We start from the raw sequence: 12,702 nt of genomic DNA on the forward strand, positions 1-12,702 counted from the left end.
GATTTCCTTGGCTGTATGTGTCCCCAGCCCCACGCTCAGGTTTTTTCCCGCTGGTAGATTTCTGAAGAAGCCCTTTTGGTTTTTGGAGTTAGGCCAAGCACAGGACTCCCCCAGCTTCCCTGGGGCCTCTGAGGTTTGAGGTCTAGGTCTAGCCTAATGGGAGGGAGGCTCAGAGGCCAGCAGGGAGGAAGTCCGCACTTCATTACTGAAGCGCCTCTATTGCGGGGGGCTGCGGATGAGGTTGGAAGGCTGGAGGCCCTGAGCCAGGGTTTCCTGTGAGCACAGACAGGCTGTCTGTCTTTGCTGGCCATCAGATATTGAAGTTGGTTGGGGTGATGGAGGCATGGGGGGGGGTGGGTAGGACAGGGCTAGCTTGATGTGGGTGGTCCCGGGGCAGCACTGACCTCACTCTGAGGTTCTGCTCTGTCTGGGGGCTCTGCCCCCTCTCCCATCATCCCTGGCAGGTTTCTGTTTCTCTGGAACGCTTTGTGGAGGTGGCATTGTGCTCGTGGCCTTGAGCACTGTTCTGAGAGAGGGTGTTGCTCACCCCATGGCCCGTGGCTGGGACCGTGAGCACTGCTGTGAATACACCCACCTCCAAGCTGTCGGCACACACGGGTCACCCAGGCCCGGGTGGGGGACACTGGTGTGCCCAGAGATCTGAGTGTGCTTGGGTCTGCAGCAATGTGGGCAGAGACTGAGAGGAAGAAGATGCAGTGTGAATGAAGACAGATACAGGAAGGTGACAGAGGTGGGCAAGCAACCCAGGGGTACAGATGTGGGCAGGGGACACATAAGCGTGGACCACACATGGGCCACAGACACTGTGTAAGCAGATAAGGTCTCCCGGGGCAGGGGGCCCTGGAACCTTCCCACACGAGAGGCAGATGTGTGATGGGCAGGCTTATGGATGACGGGCACAGACGTGAGCTGACATTGAGACACTAGACATGGAGTCCCACGGATGTGGCTTGAGTAGCTGGCAGACTGGGAGTTGGCTGAGGGCTCCTGGGGAAACGGACACATATACCTGCTGAGTTACCCGACAGGAAGTCCTGGACAAGGACAGAGGTGGGTTCCAGGATGTAGCCTGAGGAGTGCCCTGCTCGGTTATCCCTGTGATTCCTGGCAGCAGGAAGTTGTCCCGTTTCAGGTGGTGGTGGTGTAGGCTATCTGTGGTGTGGCTGTGTTTCTAGGTCCCCACTGGGGTTTGAAGCCCTCAAAGGGCTTGATGTTCTCTCTTGTACTCTAAGAGTCATTTGACCTCCCCTCTCCCTAGGTTACAGGGCTAGGTACATGCCCTAGCGCCAGTAAGGGCTCCTTGAACCTTTAAATCTCATCTTCCTTGGGTTTCCAGAAGTTTCCTGAAGTGCGGCTGTGTGGTTTGCGTAGGGAAGGAACCTTGCTGGGGGCTCTTCTTTGGAGCCCATGCCTGAGTGAGGGTCTCTGGCAGGGAAGGGACCATTCTTTTTTTTTTTTTTTTTTTAAGTTTATTTTTTTTAACTAATCTCTACACCCAAAATGGGACTCGAACTCATGACACTGAGATTGAAAGTCATGGGCTGTACTGACTGAGCCAGCAAGGTGCCCAGGAGGGGACCATTCTTATGGAAAAGAAAAGGCAGATGGTGTAGGGGGTTGTCTTTGATGAGACTGTTGCCCTCAGGTGTTCCCTCCCCTAAACCCTGGGCTTGGCCAGGGAAGGGCCCCCCCCTTTCTGGCTGTCATCACTTCTGTTCTGCCCAACTGGGAGACTGGGAGCCAGCACGACGTCTAGACCCAGTTTGAAACTAACTCACTGCACAGCCCTGGGTAAGTTACTTAATTTGTCTGCATTAATTTACCTTTAGCCCCAAACTCCTCATCTTTAAAACGGGGCCAGTGACCCCTAGCCCTTGAGGGTGTTTTGAGGTTTAAATAGGAGAAAGTCAGTAGAGGGCCTGTGACCCAGGATATGGCACAGAGGGAGTACTGTCAGTGGAGCTTTGATTACAAGCCTTTCCCTGTGGCCAGGACCCCCCAGAGCTGCATCGGAAGCCAGGTGGCTGGCCTTGGGAAGCTGGGCAGGCAGGCACCCTTCACTGGAAAGCTGGGGGCTTTGTCCTCAACCCTTGCCCACCAGCCACTCCTCAGTCCTATGGACCGTCCACACGCAGGGTCAGGAAATGGCAGGCAGGGCGTCTGGAGGCTTGGGCCTGCTGCCTGCCAGGCCTCTGGGAGGGCAGCCAGTGGTTTGCTAAGAATAGGCCCAGATCACGGGTCTGCTTCCCAGCAGGGAGCCGTGTGCCTCCCCTGTATGGGCCAAGGTGCTTGCCGGCCCTTTTATGTTTCTTGCAGCTGGCTCTCCCCACAGGAGCAGGCCTGGGAGCAGCAGCCTCTTCTTGGGTTTTTGGCTGGGACCTGGGGAAAGAGAAGGCCTGGGAAGCACTGACCATTCAAATCTCCAAGTTCCTCTTCCACTCAGAGATTGTCACCGGCTCCCTGATTGTCTTCCTACCTGCCAGTGGATCTGCGGTGGCTAAGAACACAGGTTCTGGAACCATACCACCAGGGTGTGAATTTCGGGTCCCACACATTAGCTGTGCGCCCCTGGGCAGCTCACTTACCTTCTCTGTGCCTGATTTCCTTGTGTAGCAGGGTTAATGCTAGTAACTTGCTTAGAGGGATGTTGCAAGGATGAAAGGAGGTGGTGCCTGGAGAGTGGGGTCACGTGCAGCTCCTAGTAAGTGCTTTTTGAACGTCGGGGGCTACTGTGATTACTGTGATTAGTGCTTTCTCTGCAGAGGGGGAGATGGGTGAGGCCAGGCTGGCTTGCATGGTGCCTCCTGGTCAGAAGGCACCTGTATGCAAGCTTTTCGATGGGGATTCCTGGCCCTGGGTTCAGTATGAGGTACAGGGGACCACAGGTGAGAGAGACCGAGTCCCTGCTGGGTGATGGAGGCACATGCATACATTATACCATACCTGACAGGCACCTTCCCAGGGCCTGTACTAGCTGTGATGGGAGCTGGAGGGAGGCAATGATCTGCCTTGGGGTGGGGTGATGCATCAGGTGGGCTTCAAAGGATGGAATAGAGCTTGCAAAGGTGAGGGAAGGCTTCCCAAGCAGAAAAAGCAGCCCATGCAGAGCGGTGACAACTTGGTGTGTTTAGGAACGTGAGCAGATCCATGCGCCTGGGGAGGGGACCCACACTTAGCCTCTTGCCCCGTCACAAAAGCCCTTGTATGCTGGGACCTTCTGTCCAGAGGCAGCCCTGGTTTCCCTGTTAGGACACAAGCTGGAGGCCCACCAGAATTCTGCGCCTCTCACTTCCCTTTTAGGAGCCACATTTGCTGTCCCCTCATTCTCCAGAGACCCTCCTGCTGCTTAGAAATGCCTGCCAGCCCTCCCTGGGGGCCCTTGTTTTTGAGCTGGGGCTCCAGACTGCTCCTGCCCCAGGAACATGCCTATTTTTGCTCTTGGTTAAGATACCCAGGTGTTAATAGGTCCCCCATCTTGGGAATGAACTGAAGCCGTTGAAAACTCCTTAGCTTTTCCTAAGGAGTGAATGTCTAATGGTGGAATTCTGGGACCTTGGGACGTGTTCTGTATGTTTCCTTTAACTGACATATGGACTGGCTTTATCTCCAAGGGGGGTGCCCCTTCTTGGCTGTGGTCCTCCGACGAGTGAGACACAGGGCATCTGGGGTTACCTTCATGCCCAAGGCAGGCAGCAGGGAGCATCTGGGAACTGGGTGTGTCATGCTGACCTGGTGGGCTCCCAGGGAGGTAGGGCTTTTGGAAATTCCAGAAGGGAGGGTGTGGTGCTGGGAGCACTGTGGGTCCACCGCTCAGCCTCCCGCCCTTGCCCATGAGGAACAGCCCCATTCCAAGAGTCTGGGTTGGCCCATGCAGGAGGAGAGAGGTAGGTGCCCTCAGATGACCTTGGCCTTACCAGCCTCTGCTGCCTGCTGAGCCCCAGGGCCTGTCTGCCTGCAGGCTATGTGGCCTCTGTCCAGGCCTTCCTCAGAGTGGAGGATAGGGATGCTTGGATGTTTTGAAGGTTGTTGATGTTTAGAAAGCACAGAAGGGAGTTTCCCTCTTCTTTTCCTTTCTTTTTCCTTTTCCTGGAACTGTAGACCCCACGACAACGTTAACCCTCTCCTGCTGGTCACAGAGTGACGGCTGCATGTGTCCTCTTTGACTGCTACCCTGTAGTTACTGAGTCCTTCCTCCTAGGGTCCCTGAAGTGGGTGCTGACCTGTTCAAGTCTCCAGGGCAGCCCTCCATTAGAGCCCCAGGGCCCTGGTTGGCAGGGCCTAGAAGACCTCATCCAGGCTGGGTCTGATGCTGGCTCCTCCCTGCCCATATCTTGGCCCAGCAGTTCTTCAGCCTCAGTTTGACCCCCTGCTCCGTGGGTGTGTGCCTGCTGACTTGCCTTTGGATGGAGCCTCATGGGCTGTAGAGGTCTGTGGCAGGGGCTGTGCCACTGGCTCACTCCAAGGCCTACTGGGAAGCTCTGGTTTCCAGATGCCTCAGAGAGAAGGGCCTTCCCTGGAGATCGGGCCTCCGAGGTGCAGAGCCCTTGAGGGAGCTGTGGTGCAACTCTCTACTGGGCCCTGAGCTGGGCCTGGGGTGGATAAGCCCCGGACTAGATTTCACAGCTGCCTTGGAGCCCAATTTCCCATCTGAAAAATGGGCATAATAATTTTTTCCCTCCCTCCCTACCTAAAGAAAAAAATTTTTTTTTAATTGAGGGGATCTTCACTTGACATAAAGTTAATTATTTTCAAGTGTACATTTCAGTGACCTGTCCATTCACAGTGTCGTTTGATGACCGGCTCTGTCGAGTTCCAAAATGTATTCCTTACCCCAAAGGAAAACCTGGACTCACGGAGCAGCTAATTCCCATTCTCCCATTCTCACCTCTGTCTTACTTAAAAAAAAAAATAAATAAATAAAATATTTTATTTATTTTTTTGAGAAAGAGAGAGTGTGTGTGGTGGAGGGTAAGGCAGAGGGAGAGGAAGAACCAGACTCCCCACAGAGCAAGGAGCCCAATGCGGGGCTCAATCCCAGGACCCTGAGATCATAACCTGAGCCAAAGTCCGGCACTCAAGACGACTGAGCCTCCCAGGCGTCCCGCAAAAAGACTTACGGAGGTGTATGTGCCACAAAATTCATGGATTCTTAGTGCACAGCTGCATGAGTGCTGGTAACTGCCGGGAACGTGCAGCCAACACCTCAGTCAAGTCTGAGAGCCCTTCCCCACTGGAAGGTTCCTCGAGCCCTGATGCAGCCAGTCACCACTCCCACCCCCAGGCCTGGGCCCACTTAGGTCCTTTCTGTCCCTCTGGTTTTGCTTTTCTTAGATTGTCACATAAATGGACTCAGAGCATGGCTCGTCTCCTGTCCGGCTTCCCTGGTCCTTGTGCCCTTGAGATGTGCTCACATTGCTGGACACTTTGGCCATGCCTTCCTTTTTGACTGCTGAGTAGTATTCCAGGCTGAGTGTGGGTGGGGTGGGGGGGACTGCTTATCGCTTATCAGGTTCCCAGGAGATGCCTGCCCACCCTGCTTTTGAAAATGTCAATGAGAAAAGAATATAAAGTAGTTATGTTCATGAAAGATTCAAGTAGTAGCTTCGCACAGAGAGTACGATGGGAATCTCCCTCGCCCCTCGCCCCCGTCCTGTCTTCACTGGAGAGAACGCTGCCCACAGTTTACTGAGTATTCCTCAGTGTTTCTTCTGTGCCTCTGGTGAATTTGTGTAGTTTTGATTTGGGGTTCTCAATTATACCAGCGCCATGGCCCTGGGGCTGCTTTTTCCCTTATTAGCCATTGGTCTTGGGGAGGGTCCCAGCACTGCCGCTGGAGCCATATCCTTGGGAGCTGCCCGGCCAGAGATGGGGTTCTGGGTCAGACGGGCAGGTGTCCGTCTCCCCCTGGCTCTGAGCTGAGGCTCTGCCAGGCTTTGGGGAGATAGAATGAAGGCTTGCTGGAGGTGGGCCATTCGGATCAGGTTTCTGGAGGAGGGAGGCACTGGAACACAAGAGATCAGACCATCCTTGGGGTGGGTGAGGGGGTAGCTGGGCATCTGGGTGGATGTGCATTCCTGCTTCCGTCACTACTGCCTCCCACTTGCAGCCAGCTGCAGGGGCTTCCTCTTCCGGGCTCCATAACATGTCCCTGGAAAGAATAGGCCCAGGAGCAGGGATTTGTTGGACGACCCTGCAGGCCTCCCTTCTTGTTGCAATGAAATTGCACCTTGTCGAGGTGACAGGACCCCTGTCTTGGGTGTGCAGGTGGGGAGTGGGGATGTCCGTGGCCCTCCTGAGGAAGAGGGCCCTCCTGGCTCAGGTTTGCACATGCCTGGCTCTACCTGACCCCAGCCGATGGGGTTACGGAGGCTCTGCATCTGTATTGTCATGCTTCTTTCCCTGACCATGGCCATGCACGTGTAAAGGATTCACATTCTGGGCATACTACTAACATCGGTTGTTTTCATTGTTTCCAAGTTTAGTAATCAGAATAGTGTCTTATTGTTGGATGATGTGAGTTCTATGAGATGGGAATCCTGAGTTGTGTTTCAGGATGGGCTTGTCTGTGGCTTTGGGTTTCCTGTGAGCCTCTTTCTTTGAGCCCTTGGGGACGGTTTAAGGGGAGGGAGAGGGGAGTGAGCCTAGGAAGGAAGCTAGCAACAGGTGGGTTTGCTGATTTCCCTGTGATTTCTCCAGCTTAGTGCTGCTCAAACCTGGGTAACATGTGGACCCTTCCCCCTTTAAAAATACCGTAAGTGTCTGCCTTCAGCTCAGGTCATGATCTCAGGGTCCTGGGACTGAGTCCTGAGTCAGGCTCCCCACTCAGTGAGGAGTTTGTTTCTCCCTCTACCCCCAGTTTGTGCTGTCTTGCTCTCTCTCTCAAATGAATAAATAAAATCTTAAAAAGAATACAAAATAAAAATAGTGTCTTGAGATGGAATTCATAAGCCATACAGTTCACCAATTTAAAGCACACAATTCAGGTTGCCTCGGTGGCTCAGTCATTAAGCATCTGCCTCCGGCTCAGGTCATGATCCCAGGGTCCTGGGATCGAGTCCCACATTGGGATCCCTGCTCAGCAAGGAGTCTGCTCCTCCCTCTAACCCTCCTGCCTGCTTGTGCTTTCTCTCACGCTCTTTCAAATAAAATCTTTAAAAAAATAAAAAATAAAAATCCAGCCAAATAAAATTGCCCTAAAACCTCATACCTCCTTTAAGCTTTTGCTCCTCCTTTAGCCAAACATTGCAAAAGATTTGGTCTGTGCTCTATCTTTATGTCTTTAGTTCTTATTTCCCTTTCTTTTTAAAGATCCTTCTTGGGGCGCCTGGGTGGCTCAGTCTTTAAGCATCTGCCTTCGGCTCAGGTCATGATCCCGGGGTCCTGGGATCGAGCCCTGCCTGGGGCTCCCTGCTCAGCAGGAAGCCTGCTTCTCCCTTTCCCTCTCCCCCTGTGGAGTATTCCCTCTCTTGCAGTCTGTCTCTCTTTCTGTCCAATAAATAAAATCTTAAAAAAAAAAACCCCACATAATTCAATAGCTTTTAGTATATTTAAAGTCCTGTCTCTGTTTCCACTGTCTGATTACATTTCATCAACCCCCAGAAAATACTCTGTATCTATTACTTGTCACTCCCTACCTCCAGCACACTGATCTACTTTCTGTATCTCTGGAGTTTCTTATTCAGGACATTTTGCATGGAATCATACAGGGTGTGGTTTTTTTGGGGGGTGGGGGGACTCCCTTTTGAAGTTTTTATTTATTTATTTATTTGTAGATCTTATCTATCTGTCTGAGAGAGCGTGATAGCAAGCAGGAGTGGGGGGAACGGGCAGAGAGAGGGAGTAGACTGCTGAGCAGAGAGCCCAATGTTGGGAACACAATGTGGGCACTCTCTTTTAAAAGAAAAAATGGGGGGTGCTTGGGTGGCTCAGTTGGTTAAGCATCTGCCTTCAGCTCAGGTCATGATCCCAGGGTCCTGGGATCGAGTCTCTCATTGGTTTTCTGCTCAGTGGGGAGTCTGCTTCTCCCTCTCCCTCTCTGTTTGCTCTCTCTCTCTGTCTCGATCTCTCGCTCGCTCTCAAATAAATAAAACCTTTAAAAACGTAAGAGAATAAAAACCTTACTTGTTGATTTGTTTCCTTATTAGAATAATAATTTAAATGTGTACACATATAAAACTAGGCGTAAATGCCTCACATTTACATAGTTTCTCCATAACCGTGAAATAAACATGAAATACCAATAAAACTAGAAAGCCAACCCATTGCAAAGGAACAATGTTAATGTATTGGAAGGATGTAAGCTGCGCCTAAATTGCCAGTGTTGGGTTCATAGTAGAAGGCTGAGTCTCCTCTGTTTCCCCTGCCCCTGTCACCTGAACTTGCTGTACAGAGTGGCATTAATGATGTTGGCTAGTTGGCTGGTTTGAGGGCAATCCTGATCACTCCCGTTAGAAAGCGCAGACTGCCAGTGAGTAATCTCCAAATGTTTGTCTCAGTAGTGCACCACTTGAGATCTGGGAAGCTGGCTTGTTTGATCGAAGATAAAGGCGAAATAGTGGTGTTTTTGAAATCTGCATATATTGGCTCGTAACCCCACTTCCTGTGGGAATCGGGCATTTGGCATAAACAGAGGTGGACTTTGCTCAGTTCACACAGATGCGGTTGACGTGAACATGGTCCCCGCTCCCAAGAGTCAGGCCTTTGAACAGGCTGCTGTGGGCTATGTATGGGGTGGCTCAGTTCTCTACCCCACCCCCCTGCCTGAACCACCCCCTTTGTTTGTACCATGTGCAATGATGAGATTTGGCCTTTAAAAAAAAAGAAAATCGATTATAAACATGGGCCTACTTCAGCACCAAATTGCATAGCGGTGCTTGCTAATGAGGTCATTGAGAGGACCCAAGGGGTGCGCTCATTACTTTTTTTTTTTTCCTAACAAATGGAGGTGAAATTCACATGACACAAAATTAACTGTTTCTAAGTGCCCGGTTAATTTAGCAATTTAGCAGTATTAAGTACATTCACAGCCTTGTGCAACTAACCATGTCATTCCAAAACATTTCTTAAAATTTTATTTTAATTTGGTGAGAAAACTTAATATGTGATCCACCTTCTTAATAAAATTTTAAGCGTACAATGCAGGATGACTACATACATGTTGTTCAGCAGATCTCTAGAATGCTTTCATATTGCCGCACTGAAACTTCATGCCGCAGGATGACTAGCTCCCATTTCCCCTCCCTCTGGCCCCCGGCAGCCACCATTCCACTCTGTGAGTGTATGAATTAGACCATTTTTGTTACCTCATGTAAATGGAATCTACAGTATTTGTCTTCCTGCGACTGGTTTATTTTACTTAGCATAACGTCCTCAAAGCTCATCTACGCTGTGGCAATATTGCAGAATTCCCTTCTTTCTTACAACTGAACACTATTCTGTTGTACGTCTAGACCGCATCTTCTTCTTCTTCTTTTTTTTTAAGATGTTATTTATTTATTTGACAGAGAGAGAGATCACAAATAGGCAGGGGGGCGGGGGAAGCAGGCTCCCCACCAAGCAGAGAGTCTGATGTGGGGCTCGATCCCACGACCCTGAGACCATGACCTGAGCCGAAGGCAGAGGCTTAACCCACTGAGCCACCCAGGCGCCTCCAGACCACATCTTCTTTATCCATTCATCCGGCAATGGGCATTTGGGCTGCTTTCTCCTCCTAGCCACAGCGAACACGAGTGTGCTAATATTAACATTTCTTTGGGATCCTGATTTTAAGTCTTTGGGGTAAATATCCCTAGAAGCGCGATTGTGGGATCCTATGGTAATACTATTTTAAACTTTTTGAGGAACTTTGGTACTATTTCCCAGAGCGTTTGTACCATTTTACGTTCCTGCCAGTGGCGTGCAAGGATTCCCTTTTCTCGACAGCCTTGCTAACACATTTTTTTTTTTTTTTTAATAACTGAATAAGAAAACCATTGCACGGAGAGAACACATTTTGTTTATCTGTATGTCAACTCAGGGACACTTGCAGTGTTTCCACCCTTAGGCTCTTGTGAACGGTGCTGCTGTGAACACGGGTGTCCAAGCAGTTGTTCGAATACCTTCTTCTCTTGGATATCTATCTAGGAATGGCATTTCTGGGTCATATGGTAACCTTGCATTTAACTTTTTGGGTTTGATATTTTGCAGTTAGATAGTGGTGATGGTTGTACAGCATTAGGAATCTCTGAAATGCTGCTGAATTATACTTTAAAAGGGTGAATATTATGGTACGTGGATTAAATCCCAATTAAAAAAAAAAAAGAGGGGCGCCTGGGTGGCTCAGTGGGTTAAACCACTGCCTTTGCCTCAGGTCATGATCTCAGGGTCCGGGGATCGATCCCCGCATCGGGCTCTCTGCTCAGTGGGGAGCCTGCTTCCTCCTCTCTCTCTCTGCCTGCCTCTCTGCCTTGTGATCTCTCTCTCTCTCTCTGTCAAATAAATAAATAAATAATCTTTTAAAAAATAAAAAAATAAAAAAAAAAGAGAGGGCTCTTGGACCCCAGAGCAGACATCTGTGGAGTCTGGATTGAGCCGTATTGTCAGCACTGGAAAAGCCACTGTCCCGCATTGCCTCGTGAAGTCCTGTGGACTTCCTGAGTGGTGGGGATGCTGGTCCTCTGCCCTGTGGTCTTTGTTTGGTGTGGTAGGTAGGAGCTATAGGAACCAGATGGGCCAGCTTCCTACCCGCCCACCTCCTTGGCTCATTCAGTGGCTTTCTGGCTTCTAAATGGCAGGTGTTCATTGTAGAACCCAGTTTCCTCCGCTTCCCCACCTGCGAGCAGCCAGCCTTGGCTGTGGCCTGGACTCCGTGGGCAGAGATGCCTGTAGACGTGCCCCACTGACTTCTCTGGATCTGCTTTGTCCCTCTCTACCATTCATACGGCTCATCGCAGGGGGCTTGTGACACGTTTGTCCTTCTTTGCAGGCCTCCAAGGCCTGCTGCTTGCTTCTGAGGTTGTAGCGGGGTGAGGGACGACCACACCGGGGCTCTCCTGGCTGTCCAGGCCTCACTGCACACTTGCCTCCCCAGTCTGTCTCATCTCAGTTGGTTCGGCCAGAGTCATCCATGGTTCCTCTCGTTCTCTCCCGCTTCTGGAACCACATATGAGCAGACCCTGTGGGCCTCACCCTCACAGCAGATCCACGGTGAACCCTTTTCCCCTCAGCTTTCCCACACCACTGGCTTGGCCCCCAGTGGCACTGGGACTCCCATGGGAGACTCCACATAGGTCTGTGGGCTTCATTTCCCCCTCATTCCCCAACGCAGCAGCCATGGTGACTGTGTTAGAATGTGAATGTCAGATCAAGGCATTCCTGTGCCCCAGGGCTCCAGTGGTGCCCCACTGACTCACAGTGAGGGCCAGTATCCTTACTGTAGCCTCTAGGATACCCCCGTCTAATACCCACCCCCTTGCTCACACTGAGCTATCCACACTGCCTCAGGGCTCCTTCAGCACACTGGAAATACCTCACCTCAGGGCCTTTGCACTGACTGTCACCTAGATCTGGGATGCTTTTCCTCCAGAGAGCCACACAGCTTGCCCTGTTATTTCCTTCAGATATTTACTCAAATGTGAAGCCTCACTTAGATATCCTAAAATTTCGTGCCTCAGCTCCGTGTCACTATCACCTCCCCATACATTTTACTAATTTATGGAGCGTATTTCTGTGGCTCCAGCTAGCAAGTATAAGGTGGGATTTTTGTCCTATGTTGTCAGCTCCTAGAACAAGTCCTCCCCACCTACTAGGTGCCCCGGGAACATTCATAGAATGCATGCATGAAGAGGGAATGAATTGGCCCATTTTATAGACGAGGAAGCTGAGTCACAGGTTGACCTGAACCTAGTCTCTTGACTCCCATCCAGTTCACTGCTCTTGTGCTGAGCCGTGATTTCTATCTCCTTCTCTCTCTGTCCGTGCTTCCAGGGAATGCCATGCTCTACTGTGTGGGTTTGAATCTTCAGACCTCCCCTTAGGAAGTTTGCCTGGTCAGTACGGTAATAACAAAAGACAGGTGCATCTCCTCACATTTGTACAGAGATGATGGTAACAGGCTCTCCCCGTTTGTTGAGTGCCCACTCTGTTGAAGAAATAAAACAGGAGGGAGAGACGGGAAGAATGACAAGACACTCTAATGGGATGGGGAGTGCCCACTCTGTATAAGGTGCTGGGTGGGGTAGCAGATTGGATGAATTTATTTCTCAGTTAAATCTCACAGCATCTTGAGGGGAGGAACTGTCATTGACCCTGCTCTACAGACAAGGAAGTGGAGAGATTCCATATGGGGCAGAGAGGACAAAGATCAGTAATTTCTTGAGCCAGTGAAGATGCGAGGAAACTGGCCCTCTTAAGCAATGCTGGTTGCTGGGCAAAATGCTACTGCCTTTTGCAAAGTAAGATGGCAGAACCTACCATAGTTTTAAATGCACATGCCTTTGTATCTCAGCAGTGTGAGTTTTGGTAGCCCGCTCTGAAGATGGAAAATATCAGGATGGAAGGCTGTGTGCACAGGGATGTTGTGGCAGGATGCTGGAGACCACACCGTCTCCTTTCAGTTCTGTGTTCTTCCAACCCCAGGGCATTTGCACGTGCCATTCCCTCTGCCTGCATGCTTTCTCACATGGCTGAAACCTTCTGTCTTCA

The 12,702-nt window shown here is 50.8% G+C and overlaps 1 protein-coding gene across 4 annotated transcripts in view; it reads left to right on the plus strand.

Moving 5' to 3' along the window:
- The window catches only part of PALD1 (phosphatase domain containing paladin 1), an 87,881-nt gene that overhangs the window by 19,519 nt on the left and 55,660 nt on the right, over positions 1-12,702 (plus strand). The gene's annotated exons all lie outside the window — the stretch shown is intronic.

The sequence above is a fragment of the Mustela nigripes genome, chromosome 4 (assembly GCF_022355385.1).
Source record: "Mustela nigripes isolate SB6536 chromosome 4, MUSNIG.SB6536, whole genome shotgun sequence".
Taxonomy (NCBI): domain Eukaryota; kingdom Metazoa; phylum Chordata; class Mammalia; order Carnivora; family Mustelidae; genus Mustela; species Mustela nigripes.